Source organism: Aythya marila, assembly GCF_965140915.1.
Source record: "Aythya marila genome assembly, chromosome: Z".
Lineage (NCBI taxonomy): Eukaryota > Metazoa > Chordata > Aves > Anseriformes > Anatidae > Aythya > Aythya marila.
In genome coordinates this window covers 70,194,176-70,213,860 of record NC_139080.1, presented here as the reverse complement: position 1 = coordinate 70,213,860, position 19,685 = coordinate 70,194,176, and the positions used below count along the sequence as shown (strand labels likewise).

At 50.9% G+C, this 19,685-nt stretch overlaps 1 protein-coding gene across 2 annotated transcripts in view; it reads right to left on the bottom strand.

The window, feature by feature from the left end:
• The window catches only part of CORO2A (coronin 2A), a 44,640-nt gene that overhangs the window by 24,348 nt on the left and 607 nt on the right, over positions 1-19,685 (bottom strand). The window contains exon 1 of one of the 2 annotated variants that reach the window (XM_082783305.1): positions 741-942. The exons of the other annotated variant lie outside the window; for it this stretch is intronic. The gene's annotated coding sequence lies outside the window, so the exon portion shown is untranslated. Of the gene's footprint in view, positions 1-740; positions 943-19,685 lie in introns of those variants that run through there. 2 annotated transcript variants of the gene reach the window in all.

Sequence of the window (19,685 nt, the reverse complement as noted above, 5' to 3'; positions counted from 1 at the left end):
TGGAAGCCATGATAACAGGCTTCAAATACCGAAAAAGTTGCTACAAGGAGCGTTCAAATCACCTGCTTCCACGGTCCAGGGGAGACAGTTAAAAGGCCTGTGCTTTAGCCATACCAGAGCAGCCTCCAATTAGGCAGCACTAATCTCTGACAGCCACAGCAGTGGCAAAGGGAAATCCCCACCGCAGGCGTTTCCCAGGCAAAGTCGGCTGAAATCGAGCAAAGACCACAGAGCCACAGCTGGCCCTGATTTATACAGGAGGCAGAGCAACCAAGTAATGCTGCCCTCGCATGTGCAGCAAGCCTCCGACGTCCAGAGCGTGGCAGAGCTGACCTGCACCACCAGCACCTGCACCACCCCTCAGCAGGGCACCCCCCGGCACCTGCATTTCTTACAATTGCAGGACTTAACCTCCACGTCAGGAACTGCAAAAGCCAGAAGTTTAACGTGAGCTTGTTTGTTTGACGTAGGATTTGAGCCTGAGACGGTTCTCTGCCGCCCTCAGGAAAACAAGCCCCACTTCCTTGAGGTTAACCTTGACAGCTGCGCGGGAAGGACTGCAAAATGGACGTGTAGAGGGAAAACACCATCCGGGTATGGAGCTGGAGGAGGTGGTGAGAGAAGCAGGTCTGAGACAATCAGACCTTCAGAAGCAGAGATCACAAAGCGTCGTGGAAAAGGAAAGGAAGAAACAGAGGCACAGCAGCAAAGTGGCACAGAACGGCACACAGAGAACTCACATGAGATGAGCAAGTCCAGAGGGCACAAGAGACTTCTCCTTTTGCTTGGACCACCTGGAGTTCCTTCAGAGAATTTTTCACCCCAAATCTTTCACGTTAACTAGGCTAGAGACCGCCTCTGAGGTCCCGCTGGCTGAGAGACAAATGGCCGAGAGAAGTTTTTCAGGGCAGTTTGGCTCCAAGCTGCCCCAAAAAGCCTTGAAGCCCCCGGGCACAAAAAATGTTTCGGAGCAGCTTGGCACAGGAACTCCCTCTGGGCCCTGCGGGTGCTTTCCAGGGCCTCCAGGCACAAAAAAGGCTTTTCCTGAACGGGGTGAGACACACGTCTGGGAAAAGGGTGTTGCTGCCGATAACCAGATGTTATCTCAGGTCTGCCTGCCCGGGCTCAGAGCGCTGTGTGGTTGCCATGAGAAGGCACACAGACTTTGTTTTATTACCACCATCAAAACCACACTGGCTTTTTGAGCTCTTCCTCCCTCCGGCCCCAAAATGCCCACTTCTACATGCACCAGCCCCTTCTCGGAGATGCTCACACTCCTCAGCACACCTCGCGCCCGGGCTGACAGCCCTCCAGGCTGCTCTGCAAAAGGTGGACGGCGCACCCCCCTTGTCAAATAGCTGTTTTGTTGAGCTGCAGGGTACAAATGCACACCAGTGGTGTCTGAGGTACATGAATTAATGGCTGTGTTTCCTCCACACTCCCCAGCTGCACCTCAACACGCCCCCCCTTCCCTTCAGACCTGCGCTCTGCACGGTCTGTGTTGCTCTCTGGCGTGAAAGCTGCCCTGGCACCAGGAGGCACCGGCTGAAATCCTGCCAGACCCCTGGGGACCTCACCCCACGGCACCCCTGGGGAGAGCGTAGGATGTGACAACCTTCCAAAACACTTTTAAGTGCGGTTTCCTTTTGTTCCTTGGCAGGTTTCCAAGCTCTGCCTTTACCTCGGCATCCTCTCTGAAAAGCATCGCATGTCCAGGCAATCCAGCCTGATGAATTGGATGTTCTTCCAGAGAATTTACAGTTCTGCATGATTTTTTTAAAGGTCCTAATCTCTTGAAAGTTAGAAATAATTTGAACAGCAGAAAGACCATCAGAAAAAAAAAAAATACCTTTCATTCCTTCTCTTGCACAGAGGCTCAAAAAGAGATAAAGTGGGGAGAAATTAGGAAGTGCAAATGCTGATAAGGAGGCCTTGGAAAGCTACTTTTCATTTCCCTTTTCATCTTCTCCTTTGGAATGCTTAACTTGTATTGCACAGGCAATCTCTTTTCCCTTTCAACCTCATCATTTCTAGGGAATGTTTCTATGGTTAAAAAAAAAAAAAAAAAAAAAAAAAAAAAAAAAAAACACTTTGGGCAGCCTTGCTAGCCTCCTGAGAGCACAGTTCACAAGTATCCAAGGAGAGTGCCTCCAGAGAATCAAACTTCCGACTGCATGCAAATAAGCAGACTGAAGCTGGCACGAGGTGTTTTGACTAAAAGGCTCCAGAGAAAACACACACACACTTCTCATCCATAAAGTGAAATTTGTACATATCCTGGAATTAAAAAACAAACAGAGCAAAAACCACTGACCTTCCCCAAATCTGCCCGGGTCCTTGTTTTCCCTCCTACAGCCTTCAGCTCAGTTTCATTCCATTTACCTTCATCCTCTCCTGCCAAATCCTCTCCCCTCCCTTTCCCGTCCGTTTCTTCCCCACAGCTGATCCTTTCAAAATCCACCCCTCCTCATCCAAAAAATGAGTAAATGAGTAACCTAACTGCTGCCAAAAGACACGAGGAGTCAGTCTGGGAGACTCAAAAAAGCGCCCTTCAACAGCCTTGCCTCTGCCAAGGGCAATTAGCTAATGGCAATCCTTTAGCGCTTGGATGACAAGATCAGGATGTGCCTAAAGTCAGCTTCATCGCTGCACACCCAGCTGGCCACGGGCAGCGGGAGAGACACGGCCATTCCGAGTACTCCAGGGACTGCAGAAGGGCAGCAGTTAAATACGTGCCCTTAAATAAAGCAATTAATGTATCGTGAAATATTGCTGGGTTTCTGCCTGAGCTACAGGCTACAGGCACCGTAAATTTCATGGCCCGGCTCCGCGCAGAGAGGGCTGCAAAGAGCTCCACAACAGCACCCGGCTCTGCCCCAGCCCCACAGCAGGCTCCTGCTGGAGCTGAAAGATGCCTGCTACCCGCTCCCAAACCAGGTTTGTGCAGTCTTCACACAGGTCTTGGCTCCCAGGCCACCAGCAAGACTCGCGCCGAAGCACATTTCGAGGAGATGCTCGGTCTGACCGAACGAGCTGACCACGTGCCCGCCCCCGCAAGCTGAACTGGGACAGTTTCTGCAAAGGCAAAGCATCGGATCGTTATGTTTGCTCTGAGTAATGCTATCAGTGCTTCTCCCACAGGGCAAAGATCCCTGCTGAGCGCTGGCAGAGCAGCGCAGGGGCTGCAATATGCCCGGCCCCTGCAGGAGGGCAGGAGCATTGGGAGTGACAGACGCTGGAGGAACTTCTCGCCTCCCGACAGCTTCAAAACTTCCAGCCTCACACTGCTCCGCATACTCTTCTCACCCCGTCTTCTGGCCTTCAGCAGAGAAAAGGCTGTCGGCTGCAGCTCTGGTGGGAGCAGAGCGATCACAGAACAGGCAATCAGCGAGAAAGGTGGCTGCTCACTCTGGTCTGGGGTGCCAATTTCTAGCCGCATGCAAATAGCGCTGGGTTTCAGTTTCCCATCCCTCACGTCCTTGCTTGCCACCAGCTCTCAGGACAATGGAAACGGCTCCAGTAGGAGCAGCAGTGTGCGAACGTGTCCCTCTTGTTAAGCTGAGGCACGGTTCTCTGCCAAAAGCACACGCTGTTTCCCGGAGGGTTTTGGAAGACGGGGCAGAATCCTTCACGCAAGCACAGATCAGGTTCAGGCATGAGCAGACAGCCCCTCGGAGCACGAGCTGGTCCTGCATCCTTTGCCCTGCCCAGCGCAAACATTGCTCTCAGGGGATTTCACCAGAGCAGCCAGCTCCTCACACCTCGCCCCCTCCCCTGCCTCCTGCCCCAATTCTGTAAGAAGCAGGGGACAAAACACCATCAAGCAGCCACCCTGCTCTCAGCAAGGCCGTCCCCAGGGACAGACGAGGGTGGCTGCGGCCTCCTGCAGCACAGCCCGAGAACAGGCAGAGCAGGGAGCACTGCCAGAGCCACCCACCTCCAGCCCCGAGGGACGAGGGACATGGGACGCCTCGCCAGCAGCCTGGGGACAGCCTCCTGGGTTGTGCTTGTAAGCTGCTTAATGAAAGGGTCACTAATGATAGAGGTGTGCTCGTAAACACCATGTCCCGCAGGCCGCCAGGCAGATGGAGAGGCTGTCCCTGCTCTGCAGGCTGCAAGGAAACTGGAGGAGACCCCTGAAAATACCAGGGAAGTGTAAAAACAGGCGGAGGCTTTGCCAAGGCACTCCTTCGCCCCATCGATTTGTGACCATCCTGCTCACACCCCACCAGCTACTCTTGCTTCCCCATGGTGAAGGTCTCTGCACACACAAGGATGCAGGTGCCATGGTAGATCTCCAGCACTTCAGCTCCCCCCTTGGAGAAAATGCAAACCTTTTATTTCGCCCAGGGAAAGACAGAAATCCCAACCATTCGCTGCAACTCTGTTTTCGCTCAGAAAGTAGATCCAAGCACAAGCGATGAGTTTTTGCAAAGGAGTGGTAAGCGAGGCAGATAAAACAGTAAAGTTCGTGCAGGTTGCATGGAAATATTCAAAAACACTGCACTGGGAACAAGGGAGTTTGAAATTGTAGTCAAGTCAATAAAATATGAAGGATAATACAAAAATATATTTCAGTATATAAGGAATAATGTCTAAAAAAAACCTACTGAATTCTTTCTCAAGCACAACTAAAGCAGGACTTTCAGGGATCACCTTCTCCAGGTTCAAGAACAGTCTGTCCCCGAATGAAGCAAAATGCAGGAGAAGAAGCAAAGGCCTGCATGCATGAACAAGAAAATCCTCAAAGAAAATACACAATATCAGCCAAAAAAAAAAAAGGATACATACAGAAAGTGGAAGCAGGAACAAGCAACCTGGGAGGAACAGAGAGACAATGTCCAGACATGCAGGGCTGGGCTTATGAAAGCCAAAAGCCCACTTGGAGCTGAATTTGGTGAGGAACATGAAGGGCAGCAAGGAAAATGTCTACAGGTATGTCATCAGCAAAAGCCCAGCAAGCCCACGGCCCCTGGGACTGAGGAGTATGTCAGGAGCAAGGAAGACTTATCCTCAGTGGAGAAGGATCAGGTTGAGGAACAATTAAACAGACTGGACATGCATGAGGGCCTGAAGGGATGCACCCACGGGAACTGAGGGAACTGGCCCACGTTGATCGAGACCAGCACTGGTTTTCTCAGAAGGTCGTGGCTATCCCAGGATGTCCCTGAGGGCTGCAAGAGAGCAAATGTCACTTGTCTTCAGAAAGGGCAAAAAGGATCCAGGGGGCCACGGGCCCTTCAGCCTGACTTCAGGCGGTCGGACAGCAAGAGAAAGTTTTTGACTGCAAGGGCTGTCAAACAGGTTGCCAGGAGAGGCCGTGGAGTCTGCATCCCAGCCTGAAAACTCAGACCATGTCCTGAGCAACCTGCTGTAGGTGGTCCTGGTTTGAACCAGGCGGTCTCCTGAGGTGCCGCCACCCTCAGCCATACCACGACGCTTTGAGACCTGCACGGGGACATCTAGGGAGAGAGGGAGAGTGTCCTGAGGAAGCACGGTGAAAACAGACCAGAATTTTCTCTGTGTGCTCACCGTGAAGATGGGAGAAGCTCCCGTCGCAGAACACTGCCCAAAAGGGACTCATCAGGCAGGCCACCCTTGGGGGGAAGGAAAACGAGCTGCAATGACTCGCCCAGCTGACTGCAAGCAGCAAAAATAGCCGAGCAGCAGTGTGCTGCCTCTCCCTTAAATCCAACTTTATGAGGCGAGCAGGAAAGCAGTGTTAGAAGGTTCTCTGGGAAGGCTGGGAGGAGGAAAACGAGGGCAAATGAATAAAAAATGGAACAAAGCTGGCAGACACACAGGAAGAAGTCAGATAGAGGGAGAGTCAGCGCAAGTTTTGTAGATCCTAGCCAGGTCTCACACACCAGAATCCCCCTGGTACGGCGTGCTCGGTTTTCCAGTACTCAGCACAGCTCCTCACAGAAGCGTGAGGTTAGCAAGAAGGTCCTTAAATGGTTGCGATTTGAGAAAAGTGGGAAATTTCTACTTTTTGAGTGCTGCAGGCTTGAGATCTAAATAGACTCTCACCACCCTCTTTACACGCCCACGTGTCTCCCAGGAAGGATAAATTCGTGGAAGAGAGGCAGATCTTCACAGGTCTTGGGAGGCCATCTTTTCCCTATTCCTCTCATTCATTTCTTTACATGCTTACCCAAAGATCTTCGTCTAAAATCCTCCAGTGACAGACAGGGCACCAGCTTCCTACGAGTCTCACCCAGCTCTCGGTTGTCCTCACCCTTACAGAGCTTTTCCCTGCTTTCAAAACCGAATCTCCTTTCGTGCAATCATGTCCCCTCCTTCTTATCCTATTCAGCCAGATCACAGGAAGAAGGCTGCTCCCTTCTCCATTCAGCAAGCTTTCCTACGCAGCTGATGCACAGCTTTTCAGTCTTCTTCAGCACCTGGAACTGGCATATTTCTGCTTCACAAGCATGGACAAACAGGTGCATCCCTTATAATTTATCAGATCCTGTCCTGTTCTTAATTATAGGTTTCTTGCTGCAGCGTGCCGCTGGGTTGTGGGACGAACTGCAGCCCCTGGATGCTTTTCTGCAGGACTGCTCCAGGTCTGCCTGTGCTGTGTCACCCAAAGACCAGGGCCTGTCACTGCTGAACTGCATCCTGTTTCTCCTATGCCATGCCTGCAGCTCATCAAGGCAATTTCAAGCCAGAGCCCTGCCTTCTGCAAGCTTCCTGCTCCTCCTGGTTCCTGTTTATTGTTTTTTCCTTCGTCCTAATTGATAGCTAAAATACCAAAGAGCCTCGGATGTCAGGGAGAACCCTGCAAAACTTTTCTCAATAAATTCTCACATTTTGATAATTGTGTGGTCACATAAAGCTTCCTGGATGGTTCCCTCGCCAGGTATACCTGCACCTTACTGCAGACAGGTGCATCCAGTGCGTGCTCCTTCACGTTGATTGAGTGGGGCAGCACTGAGCGTTTGTCTGAAGTCAAGATAAATGCTCACTGTCCTCCTGGCTCTGTGTCACCAGCACTTTCAAAATAAGCAGATCGTTCATGTAAGATCTCATCTGCAGCAGGAGGAGAGCTCCCGTCTTGTCTGTGACTCGGGGATCTGGAGCAACACCCAGGCATCCTGATTACAAACCAGCGAGCCTCCTGTCGTGACACATCCTCTCAGGCCACACAGCACCGAGCTGCTCCTCCTGCGGAAAGTCGAGGCTGCAGCGATGCAGAGGACAGGCTGCATTACACCGCTGTCTGCACTGGGTTTTGCTCAGCACACCAACGTACTCGGACCCCGTCTGGATAACTTTCTGCCTGCCAGGATTGAGCCTAACCTGACCACCAACACCGGTGTGGTTGTATTAGTTTGAGGACATGCTTTAGCCTCTGCTGAAACAGTATTCCCACATGGACAGGCCTGGAAATCCCAGTGGTAATAGCAGGACAAGTAATAGTGCCCTGCAGTACATGGAAAGCTCTAGAAACCCAGAGAGCTATCGCAGATCACATTTTGCATCTCAACAGATAACACTATTCACCATCAATCAATTTTTTTCCCCCCTTTAATTTCAAAATATAAATTCTCTCTTCCTGCACAGGAATGGAAGGGTGGGAATAGCTACTAGAGGGGACTCTGTTCAAGCATGGAAAACTTCAGCATTTCTGCCAATTTGATTGCTTTAGAAAGTAATTTATCATCTACTGCTTAGCGTGTCTGCTGGTTATTTCCCTGCAGCCGACCATGCAGTCAGTGCCTGGCCATATGCACACAGCAGCCAAGCCGTATGGTCCTGCTGGTCTGTGCTAGGCAGCTCGCTTGCCTCTGTACGTGGACTTGCCTCAGGCTATTGCTTCCAGTCCCCCACCGTCACCCAAGCAATGTTTTTTGCTAACCTGACTGATTCGAGGTGCTCAGGTTTACGTTTCGGAGCTTATATTTTTTTTTTTTTTTTTTTGCAAAAGCCCGCCCACAGGCTTCCAGCCTCCCAGTTTTAAAAGGTACGATGAGTACACCCCTCAGAAAGGCAACCCTGCAGGCAAACCGAAAATGCCAGCGCTATCTACAATTTGTAAGAGACGCACACATGAAACAGCCTCCTGCTTTTACAGATGTTTTATCAAGGCTCGTGTCAAACCACCGCTCCGAGACAAACCCAGAGCTCGCGCTGCCCACATCTCCTGAATCGGGTGCTCGGTAGGCACGGGCCCTCCTGCTCCTGGCCCAGCACATCTCAGCCCTGCTGCACCAGGGCTCTGTGAGCCACGGAGCTGACGCTGGGCCCCCCTCCCAGCTGGGCAGGCAGGTCACACACCCCAGCGCACCTCGCCGTCCAAATTCCACCTCCGCTGAGTCAGAGTGCTATCACGGAGAAAGTATCAGGAAGAAATGGCTTTGGTTCCAAAGTCGACCAGACAACGTGGTGACGCAGCAGCCCCAAAGCTTTAAATGCCAGCTGTATGTGTCACTTCGGACACAGCCGCAAGCTGAGGGGCTGTGGATTTATTGCTCTGAGAGCAGCACAGACAGAAAGGCCCTCGCCTCCTGGTTCACGGCCACAGCTGTGCCTTTTCCTACGACAAGGAGGACCACGGCCTGCCTGAGGTCCCTCCACCCCAGCACAGAAATGCAGACGCTGTGTCCCGTGGCTGGAGGTGGGTGTCCCAGCATCCAGGCCCACCAGCAGGAGCCTTCACAGATGAAACTAATGCATCTGCATTGGCAGAGAGCGCCGCGTGGGGCTCCGTCACTGCAGTGCTCGGTTTTCAAAGCGTGTCTTGGCATGCAGACCTCACCTCAGACACTTGAGCCCCTTCGGGGAAGCAGTTTAAGTTCTGTGCCACAAGAAAACCAAGTTACGGGTGAAGTCTCACAAACAGGACCAGTCTGGCAGGCAGTTTTGTATGAATAATGCATTAAAAAAAAAAAAAAAAGCTATATTGGATGGCAATTGTTTGTATACAAGAAAGGAGGAGAAGAGCCATTAGCTAAGTGATCTCACATTCCTCGATTTGCTTTATCAATCTCAGTATTCAGGAAAAAAAATAAAAAAAATCAAGAGTAGTCCAGGCTCTCCAGTGAATCAACAAAACCACACAAAGGACTGTACCACTTCCCACAGCCTCCGGGCTGTGCATTAGCTTTTAGCAAAGGTATCTACCACATGAATAATGCAGGACATCCTCCAGAGCATCTGTACTCCAATCCATCCACAGCAGCAAATAAAAACCTTTCAGCACGCCTTTCTGTCAGGCAGCAGGACCCTTTTACAGCTGCTCAGAGGCATACTCTAGGAAAAACAACCCTATCTGCCACACTAGCTGGAAGCCTTTTAAACCAGCCAGCTGGGAACCAGCCGCTAAATCAGCCATCCTGAGGGGCCCTGATTTTATCAATTGCCTTGCCCTTCTTTGCCTTTTGTTCCTACAGGATCCACACCCACTGTTAGAGGGCTCAGATTAAGGGTTCGGTGCACTTTTGGAGAACCACCCATGCTCCCCACTGCCTCAAAATGCAGCAGCTCACTGGCTGCAGCCTGCCCGAGCTCCCTCTCCATCCCTGCCAGCCACACAGTGCATGCACAGCATGCCTCTCCTTATCAAAATAAAGCAGCCCCATGATCAAAATACCCTTCCCTGATGCTGGCAAAAAACCTTCTCCAAAGCACCCCTCAGCCATCCCTGCAAACCCCTGGATTGTCAGAGGGAAAGCAGACAACAGAAAGCAGTGTTTTATATGTGTCCATCCCTAGCACCAGCTTGAGCATCGGTCTTCTGTGGGAGCACAAGGGTCCCTTCTCCCCAGGAGCACACCAGGAGCCATGCGACCTGCTTCTCTGTCACCTCCAGCCTGCAGGCTAAAGGGGGGACTTAATGCTGGTGTGGGTGGGTTAGGGTCTGTGGAGGTGGTGGTGGTGGGACAAAGGGACAACAGCTAGCAAGATCCCAGAGGAGACTGCACGCCAGAGATGCACATCTTTCTTTGGAAAATCCAGCTCGAAATAACCCTGCAAAAATATTAGCAGCTCTGCCATGTGGCAAAAAGTACTTAAGTATAGTGCCCTGGAAACCTGGGTCTGAAAAAAACACTTCTGCCTGTAGTATAAACGTTGCACAAACACAGAGGCCATGAAGTGGAGGGTGAAGAAGTTACTCAAGAAGGAAGTGAGCCGTTTCCTCATTCACAAAACAGTGAGGCCTGAGCCCTCCTCCAGCTGAGCAGAGCCCTGCTGAGTAGAGCTGCCCCAGGAGAAGGCCCTCCTGCCCCGTGCTTCTGGTGCCCGCCGGCCAGGGCAGGACACCAGCTCTCACTCATGTCCCTGGGAGGAGGCATCATCTGCATGGACCACAAGAAGGGGGTTCCAACAATTTTCCTTGCCCACCTGCCCAACTAAAATATCCATCTGAAACAGGGAAGGAAAACATTTCACAGAGGCTTGTCCCATACTGAACAGGAGGAGAGCAGCAGCACGCTGCAGCCCTGCACACACACTCAGGGCTGGTGCCACCTCACCTCGGAGCATCTTTCCAGTGAGGGGCCCCAGGCAGTCTGCCAAGGGCCAGGGACATAACCAAAGCCTCAGACTCAGCAAAATACACACTGAGCAAATTTTATTCGTGGTAGGAGGTACAGCAAGTACTGCAGACTTCAAAATAATTTTAAGCACATATGGCCAGGGATGAGCTAGGGCTGCCAAGAGTGAAACAAACCCATTCTCTATAATGCGCTGTAGAGACAGCAAAATCCCAAGCACAGCCTTCCTGGGTGAGCTTTCAGCTGCATTTATATTCAGTCACGGTGGAAACCCCAATGGACTCCCCAAGGCAGGCAGAAATGCACAGCAAGGTCGAGGATAAGAGCTCCCCGAAGGTGGCACGGCGCTTCCACATCCCCACCACCTGGTATTACTCCGTGGCTGTGCTCATCCATCAGGCTGGCAGAGCAGGGAGATGGGCAAGGGAGCACATGTGCCTCACAGAAATAGCTCAGCCAGGTTATTTTTAACTGGGTCATCCCAGCACAGCTAGCGGCAGAGGCCAGGAGCAAGAAGGAAATCAAGAAAAAAGGAAAACTACCGGGGCAACCACAGCCTCAGGCAGCCGGCAGGAGGCTGCCACAAGAAAGCTCAGGCTGTTTTGGGTAGGATCCCCCAGCACATTGTAAAGAGAAGCCATGTCATGAAGAACAGCTCCCACTGCTCCAGGGAGCTGCTGCAAACCAGGTGCAGAAGTCGACATTTGCCTCCGCCCAGGTCCACGAGGGGCTGTGTTCACCTCGAGGCCATGGAGAGGCACAGGGCAGGCCATGCGGCCTGCAGCTTGCACAGGAGGCCACAGGGCTGGGAATTGCCGCAGAGGGACTGTTGAAAGGTCCTGGACTTCCCAGAAATGACTACAGACAAGCATCTCTTCTAGCCTGAGCAATGATATGATTCACCCGGTGGCCCCGTCGCTGCCACCCTGCTGCCAGCGGCGCCTGGAGCTCCACGCCCCGGCAGCTCGCTCCTCGCACCCAGGCACGGGGAGCTGCACATGAATTCCCCCAGGCCACGGGAGAAGTTGTTTCACGGATATTTTTAAGCCAATGACAGTCAGAAACCACGCTGAAGACCGGGGCCCACCCTCTGAAGAGCAAGAGGACACTTCTGCTCCATTGATCGACCTCCACCTTCACCAGAAGTCCCACGTTTGCTGCACGTGGTGCCCCTACCCTGAAAGCTCTGACAGGAAAGATGAGGCACTGCAGAGACAAATGGGGCCGGTGAACACGTTCCCTAAGAACCACAGTGACCCTGAAACTCAGCTCCTTTTCATTGCGCTTATCGGAGCTCCCAGGAAGGGCAGGAGGTGAGCTGAGCGAGGCAGAGGAGGGGGCCAGCCCAGCCTCTTGGGAGAGGGAGCCCCTCCTTCCCCTGGTTCAGCTCCATCCACCAAGATAGCCTGTGTACTCCACCAGAAAGATAAAGCCAACTTGCCTGCATTCTCCAGAGACAATACCCTCTTTCACTTTGCTGGTTACCTGGGCAGCAAAGAAAATATTATTGCTTATCAACTTCCTTGTGAGTACTAATGTGCTGCTGAATTCAATGAGAGGGCAAATTCCACCTCACAGAGCTTTTCTACCCTGGCAAGAACCTGCTCTGTTACGAAAGAAAAGCAAATACAACAACCCCGTTTCGAAGAGCAATAAAAACTCCAAGCCCCCTCACCCCCACCAAAAAGAAAAACTCAGCGCAAAGAAGAAGTGATGAAACGCACGAACTTTAAGAGACGTTGCCACATTTCTTGGCAGAAAGGCAGCCTTGAAAAACTCATCACCTGACCTTCTGCAAGCTCAGCAGTTTCTCCTGAAACCCGAACACTGTGCCCTTGCTCTTCTGTTTCGCAGGAAGAAGCTTCCTGCTGTCCAAGGCCGGGACGGCCTCTGAGCTTCAGGAGCCACAGCTCAGTTCCCCACTGAAAAGCCACAGCCGGGTCTCAGGAGCCTGCCACGTTGTCTGAGCAGCAAAGCTATCACTGGTTTGGGGGATTTGGCCACCTTCAGGGAATGCCAAGGCCTTGGTTAGTGCCTAAAGGAGTCCAGAGGTTAGAGACCTTCCCAAATCTGTTCTGCCTAGCCAAAGAGCCGTGGGTGCCACTAGGGCCGGGATGGATGAGGAAGCATGAAGCGGCCAGTGGGATAGTGAGGCAGGGGAAATGCAAGTGCAGATGTTTCTCCTGAGTTCTGGGGGGGGGCTTGGAGGCTACACACTTCAGATGAATGTCTGAAAACGCAGCCCTTACTGGAAGGCAGGAGGGCTCAGGAGAGTTACTGCAGCCTGGCACACAAGGAAAGCAGAAGCAGAAAGGCAAGGGGACAGCCTACAGGGCCTGCCCTCTGGGAGTCCCCAATCCAGCCTCACAGCAAACCTGCCCACAGCCCTAAATTAGGGCAGATGTGAAACCATCCAAGGACAAAGGGTCCCACCTGCCTGGTCCCAAGGCTGCACCACCATCCTGAGAAATAAGCCTTCTCAAGTGTCTGACCTACTTCCCTCCAGCTGCAGCCCGCATCCTTTTCTTCTTGTTACATGGTCACTGCAAGAACAGTTTGGCTCTGTAACTCCTCCAGGAGTTGTATACTACTATATTCTACTATTGGTAAATCAGTTTTTGGCAGCAACAAACACAGGTACCTAGTGGAATAGAAAAAAAAACCTGCCATAGATTTCCAAGTCATAAGCCAGCAGCAAAGGGAAACATTCCCTGCCCCTCTGGGAACGATGACAGCAGGATCTTGTTCTTTGAAAGGCAGCCAGCAGCATCAGAGGTCTTCTCTGAAGCCCAGAGGTGCAGAGTTCTTCCCCCTTCCTTACAGCATCATCTGCATAGAAAAACATTCAGGGTGCCAAAGAAAAAAGAAGTGAGGGGAGCTCTCCCACACACACATAGTACCTGTGGAATTGATTTATTATTCCAGTTGAGGCTTCTCTCTTTGTTGTCTGAATAAATCGAAATATAATATATATGTTTATATATATTTATTTTATACAGTTATTTATATATTTTATATATTTATATATGTATATAGCTATAAAATAAATCATATACATTTTATATATAGGGTATATTATATATATATAAACATATATAATTCAGTTGAGGCTTTTCTCTTTGACTGATTAAATCAAAATTGACATCTCTCTGTTCTCTGGAAAATTCCTCACCCACTTTTGAGCTCCCTAACAGTAGGACCCATTTATCTGAGGCATGGCAAGCCAGTAAGAGTGCGTGGCAAAGGCGGGTGTAACAGATGCAAAGGCTCTCTTCTGCCACATCTCAAGTCTGAAAATCAATTCACCATCGGGAGCAGAAGTAGCCAGTCCATTTTAGCTCTTTTCAGCTCTTACTCCAGCTTTGATTTATGCTGGCTAAGTATGAGGGCTACCTATGTTTTCCCTGCCAGAGAAATGAGATGCTGTGCCCATTCACTCACCCACTGGGCTTGGCAAATGCACAGTGCCTGGGAAAACAGGGGCATTACTCTGAGCCTGATCCATCAGAGCAGGTGCATGAGCAGTGTTTGGTTCAGACAGAGAGCACACTTCTGAAGCAAATCTCCTCATCACTGCCATTTACCACACTCCAGCTTGCATTGCAAAGCAGTCTTGCAGCATGCAGACAAGATGCACTCTGGATGAAACTAAGGGTGTTCCAGGATCACAACTCCATCTGTTGATGGGGTAAACTGTGAAATTAAAGCTTTCAAAGTTCCTATGGGTATGAAGTCCTGGAACCACCTGTTTCATGCCACAGGTCTACTTCTCTTGCACTGTAGATGTGGCTGCAGTTAACACAGAGATGACCTAGGTGAGCTCAGTCACTGCACGCTTTTCCACACACACCTCTCTGTTTGCCCTTCAGCCGTGCCCATCTTCAGATGACTGTTTTCTTGACCTCCTCTCCTCCAGGTAATGCTCTCTTTGACATTGTTTTTGGGTGTAACTCCACCTCTGATCACTTCCTTCAGCATCACCACCCAGCCACTGCTCTCCTCTGTGACCAGTCCCCTCTCCACAGCTCCCATCTATCAGCAGTGAAGACCAGCCTCTCTTCCCATATAGCAGTTTATTTCCTACATGCTTCGCTCCTGCCTGTGCCCAGCTCTTTGAACATCTCCCCTGGCACCAGTTCTAGCCATTTTCCAGCTCTGTCCTCCTGCACCACCTTTCTCCAGCCCTCCCAGCTGAGGAGCACCCCGAGCACAATGTCCACACTCCAGCTGAGCTCCACCCTACAGGCTTCCTCTCTCTCTCTCTACTGCTGCTGCTTTCGAAACCAGACTATTTCTCCAGCTTAACTGATATCCATACCAACAATCTTTTCTCTGCCTTTGAGTCAGCTCTGGGCATCTGTGCCTTAGGGATTTTTTGAGCCAAAGGCTTATCTGTCTGTTTAGCCAGCCCTAATGGATTTTCCGCCTGCAGATTCATCTAATGGCTTTTCTTGAACCACATCCTCAACATCCTGTGTCAATGAGTCCCAGTGTTTATCTGTATCCTGTAGTTCCTGGGCAGTGATAAACAGAGGAACAATCGCTCCCTATCTGAATTCTCCATCCCATCATCCTACCATATGTCAAAGGCCACATTTCATATCCCTCCTCAGGCATACCTTTTCCAAGGTAAACAGCTGTCCCAGTGCTGCCTTTTCTCCTGCACTACTCCGTCCTCAATGAGCTTGCAGAAACCTAGCGTTGCATGAGGCATTCATGACACGGCTGCACAGTAGGTGTATCCAGACAGTATTTGATCATTTGATCATTTCAAAGTGCCAGTAAGAAAGAAAAAAAAAAAAAGAAAAAAAGAAAAAAAAAAAAAAAAGGAAAGGAAAGGTTGCACAGCCCTTGAAGTCTGGCTGTGAATTAAAGCAGCATTTGAACTTCTGATATAATGCAGACCAGGCAGCTTGGAATGTGATTTCCATTCCATTTTGCTTCCTTAGGCAGCAGAAACAAAGGCTGTCTGTGTAAAGAAGAGTGAGAAGAAAAACACTGGGTAGGACACACTGGGCAACGCTGTACCTGACGGGGTATGCAGTGTTCCCTGGGCGACTTCAATGCACTCATGGAACTGTGTCTGTGTTCTCAGGCTATTCAGCACCACAGAAAGTCTTCAGGCTCCAGGAAACTTCTGCAGCCTGCTCAAAGCCAGAAGAGAGTCCAGTCCCCACGTCTGCTCAGAGAGAGACAACACCAAGCAGGAACAGCCCCATAGAGAGGTACCTGAGCAGGCCTGAGGGCTGCAGGTGGGACACGCAGGGTGCCCTGCAATGCCAGGGAACTCCAGGCACAGGTAGGAGAGCAGGCAATGACACAGGCAGATATGGCAGTAAAGAAAGGGGAGGGATTTTAGACAGAGCTCAGAATTTAGAAAGAAATTCCAAAATTCCTTTGGAAGATTTGTTTTTCTTCAGGAGTTTAAGGCACTTGCACATTTCCAGACATACATACCAAAAGACACCGTGCAGTCATCTGCCCGTGCTGTCGGTGGTCAGTGACAGCAGAGCCCCACAGCACAGGCAGGCAGAGACCACAACTTCCAAACCCTCACAGTTGAGCCTGACTGCAAGACAGGCAGGAACAAGAGTATAAACACTGCTATACTATTTAAATACATAAGTCACAAGCTGTCTTGAAGTTACAAAAAAAAGAGTTCATGTTGCAAGTCATACTTTCAGGGAAGGAAGAACAGGTATGACACCTGAAAACTCCTCAGAAATAGACAAAACTGTGCACAAGATAATGATTTCAGTTTCACTGACTTCTCAGAATGGGAAGAAAGAGAAGGTAAAGAAATTGCTGCTTCAGTTCCCTCTTTACACATCAAAAAGACCTGCTCTTGATTAAGCTTAAGAAGTCCTCTTCCACTAACAGCCCACAAAGGGCTGGGCACTAAAAGCAAGTGCTCAGCACTAAGAGACTCCCCAAACGAGCAGCAAGAAGAGGTTTATTGAAACATTCTTTGAAACGTTTCAAAGAATGGATGACCACAATGTTCCCAAGGACAGACACCCTTTGATATTTTTGCCTCCATCCAGCAGAAAGACCCACAAGCAGATGCATGTGCTGTGGCAGAAATTTAGGGATTGCAGCCACTCTCTCAAGTTCAACACACAGCAATACACTTAGAAGGATGCATGGGAGATAGGGACCCAGTATGGGTTTTCCTGGTTTAACTCCTTGGATCTTTGCTTCCTAATAGCATTTCCTTTTATTATTATTATTATTTTATTTTTATTTTACTGTCCTCACAGAGCCACAGACAAATTTAGGCTGCTAGAGACTTCTGAGGGTCCCTAGCCCAGCTCTAAGCCCCTGCATCAGGTCAGGTTGCTCAGGGCCATGTCCAGGTGTGTTCTGAAAATCTCAAAAGGTGGAGGTGCTACAAGCAAGCAAAATACCCTTGTAGCCATTCCTGTCCAGCTAATAACTCTGGCCTGAGTGTGACCTCTGCAGGATGTCGCCTACTTCCAGAGAATGCTGCTGTCTGTGCTGGATGGCATTATTTAGAAAATCACCTTGTTCAAGTTGCTAGCTATCTATCATCCTGTAAAGCTCTCCCTGTGATTCGCCCCCTCTGCTGCTGAAAACACAACTAGCTCTCGTTTTTTCCAAATAATAACTTCTGCCTCCAGCTACTGGATCTTGTTCTGGTTTGTCAATCAGATTGAAGAATCTGTTATCTAAAAAGATACATGAGATTTCTGAGGTCTTTTACTCTCCACACAAACCCAGAGCTCACCAAAACACAACCTGGATGCCAGTAAAGAAGAAAGCGTTGACTTTCCACCTGAGGATTTACCCCTCTCAGTGAGGGGTTGGGCTGGGATTGCTCGTTTGGGGAATTTGTTTGCTTGGCAGGCTGCACCAGACCCATAGCTATTGCACAAGGCTTAATGTATGGCAGGTGGCACAAGTCTCAAATAGATGTGAGGGGCCATAAAGCCAAGCCCTTCAGACCCTGGCTAAGCCTTTAAACAAGTGCCATGATTTCTAAAACTGTGAGGCACTGAAACTCCTATTGATTTCTGTGGAAGACGTCAGATGCCAGGCTATCATTAGCAAAATCAATCTTTTCAATTAAGACTTCAGGCATCAATTACTGACATCAAGACCTCTGCAAATTCGAAGAGAAACATGAGCCACCACCACAACCGGAGTGGGAGGGGTGAGGTGAGAGGCTATGATCCTCCCTGACTGTGAGGAAAAAAGCCTCTATGCATAGGAGGAGCCAGATGTTATGAGAACAGGAACTTGAAGCAATGCTATTCTGATTTTGTTTTTGTTCCTCCGTGTATGTATTTTGGTATTCAAATTAAATTAGAGAAAATGGCAGAGGAAAATAATGCAAACTAATTACATTTAAGTAGACGTTAGCAAGACAATCTTTGACTTCTTCTATCCGTCTACTGCAATTAAAGAGCCGTCTGGGTTTTCTGTGCCTATTACCCTGCAATTTTGTTGCCAGCACAGGCTCCTTTCAGGGGGCAGATCGAATGGAAGAAACCAGAGGATGACAGGGAATATCGGTCCTTCCTGACATCTTCCGTGTCACCAGACAGCGTTTCCAACAACATCAATATGAGGTTCCTTAGAAAGGAGCACAGCAGCTGTGCCAGCAGCTCAGGCACAAAGGCAGCTACACTTTCCTAAGGGTTTGTGTTTTTTTTGGGTTTGACTCACGGGAAGCAGTGGTTCAAGGGTGCTTTGGGCAGATGGGCAAACATGCTCTGTGGCCACATTAGCCCCGGGTGTGGCTGGAGCAGGACAGACAGCTTCAGGGGAGATCTGCCACGCCTGTCCCATGCTTGGAGATGCTCCAGATTCACCTGCTGCATCACCCGTGTGCCAACCCACAGCGAGGGCAAGGTCAGAAAAAGGTGCTCATCTGGCTCACCTAAAAGCCATGACGGCATCCAAAGCTCTCTGACCCTGCCGGGGAGGGTTTCAGCCCTCTGCACCATGACATGGAGCACGGAGGGTAAAAACCACGGTGTGTGTAGAGCCAGGACTGCCTAATTTCTGCTCTTGGGATTAGGCCCTGTACTTGGCTCCTGCCTGCGCCCTTTTTTCCAACTGTCAGCCAGGAGGCTGATCTCGTATTCGCTTTCACAGGTGTAACCCTGACCCGGCGGCCTTGGCTCGCCTCCTCTTCCTGGGAGAGCCTCTCCCCTGGTGCTGCCTCCTGCGGCAGGAGCAGGACGGAGTTCGGCCTCCCCTGCTTCCCTGGGAGTTATCTAATCAGGTTCCCTGGACTTTGCCTCGAAGTCGGCCATAAAAATACCACAGACGCCGCGAGTTTCTGCTGCTTCTCCTTCCTTATAATCCCCCCTCCGTGACTTTGTCCCACCGAGGGGAGGGAGGCAGTGCAGACACGGCGCTGAGCAGAAGGACACCTCCTTGCACCTGGGAGCCTCCGTGCTTCCTGGCACAGAGACAAAGAGCACGGCAACCCTCCAGCCCCAGGAAAAACCCTTGTGCAAAACAGGGCCAAAAGGATGCTGCAGGGGGAGAGGGATGGACCGAGAGGCCTGGCTTTGGGCTGTGCGGTGTGAAATAAAGCTGCTCAGGAGGGAGAGGGGGAACAGGGCTGGGAGCTGCAAGGTGTTCCTGCTGCGGGTACGTCCCGGCCCTTTAGAAAGAGCTGTGCCTGGCTGAGGGTCAGAAAGTCCTATTCAAAGCGCCTTGGGAACAGTCAGCATCAGCATCACCCGGAGACAGCCCTGCAGGGCGTATTTTCCAAACGAAGGACTGCTGGCAAGCCTGTCATACCGCACAGGGGAAATCCCTGGAAATACTAGGCCAGTTTGGCTCCCGCTCGCGAGCCTGAGTAGCCCGGTGTGTGTCAGCACCCCCACGGCCCTCGCAGCCTCCAGGATGATCTTTCCTGTTGCATCCATGGAGGGGCAGAAGGCGCGCCGGCCTAATTGCCTGCCCCAGCCAGCTCTCTGCAGCCACGCTGCACCTGTGGGGAGCCAGAAAGAGGAGAAATCTCCTCGCCACGGCCTCTCTGTGGCATGGCAGAGGAGCAGCAGGCCGCCTGCGGCCCTGCCTCGTGCCCTGAGGTGCTCGAGTGGAGCATCGGGCCTGGGCTGCCGGGGGCAGCCGTCCTGGGATGGTCTCCCTCTGCCCCATTTCTTGTACGAGGCACACTTCTGTCACCGTGCCACATCCCAT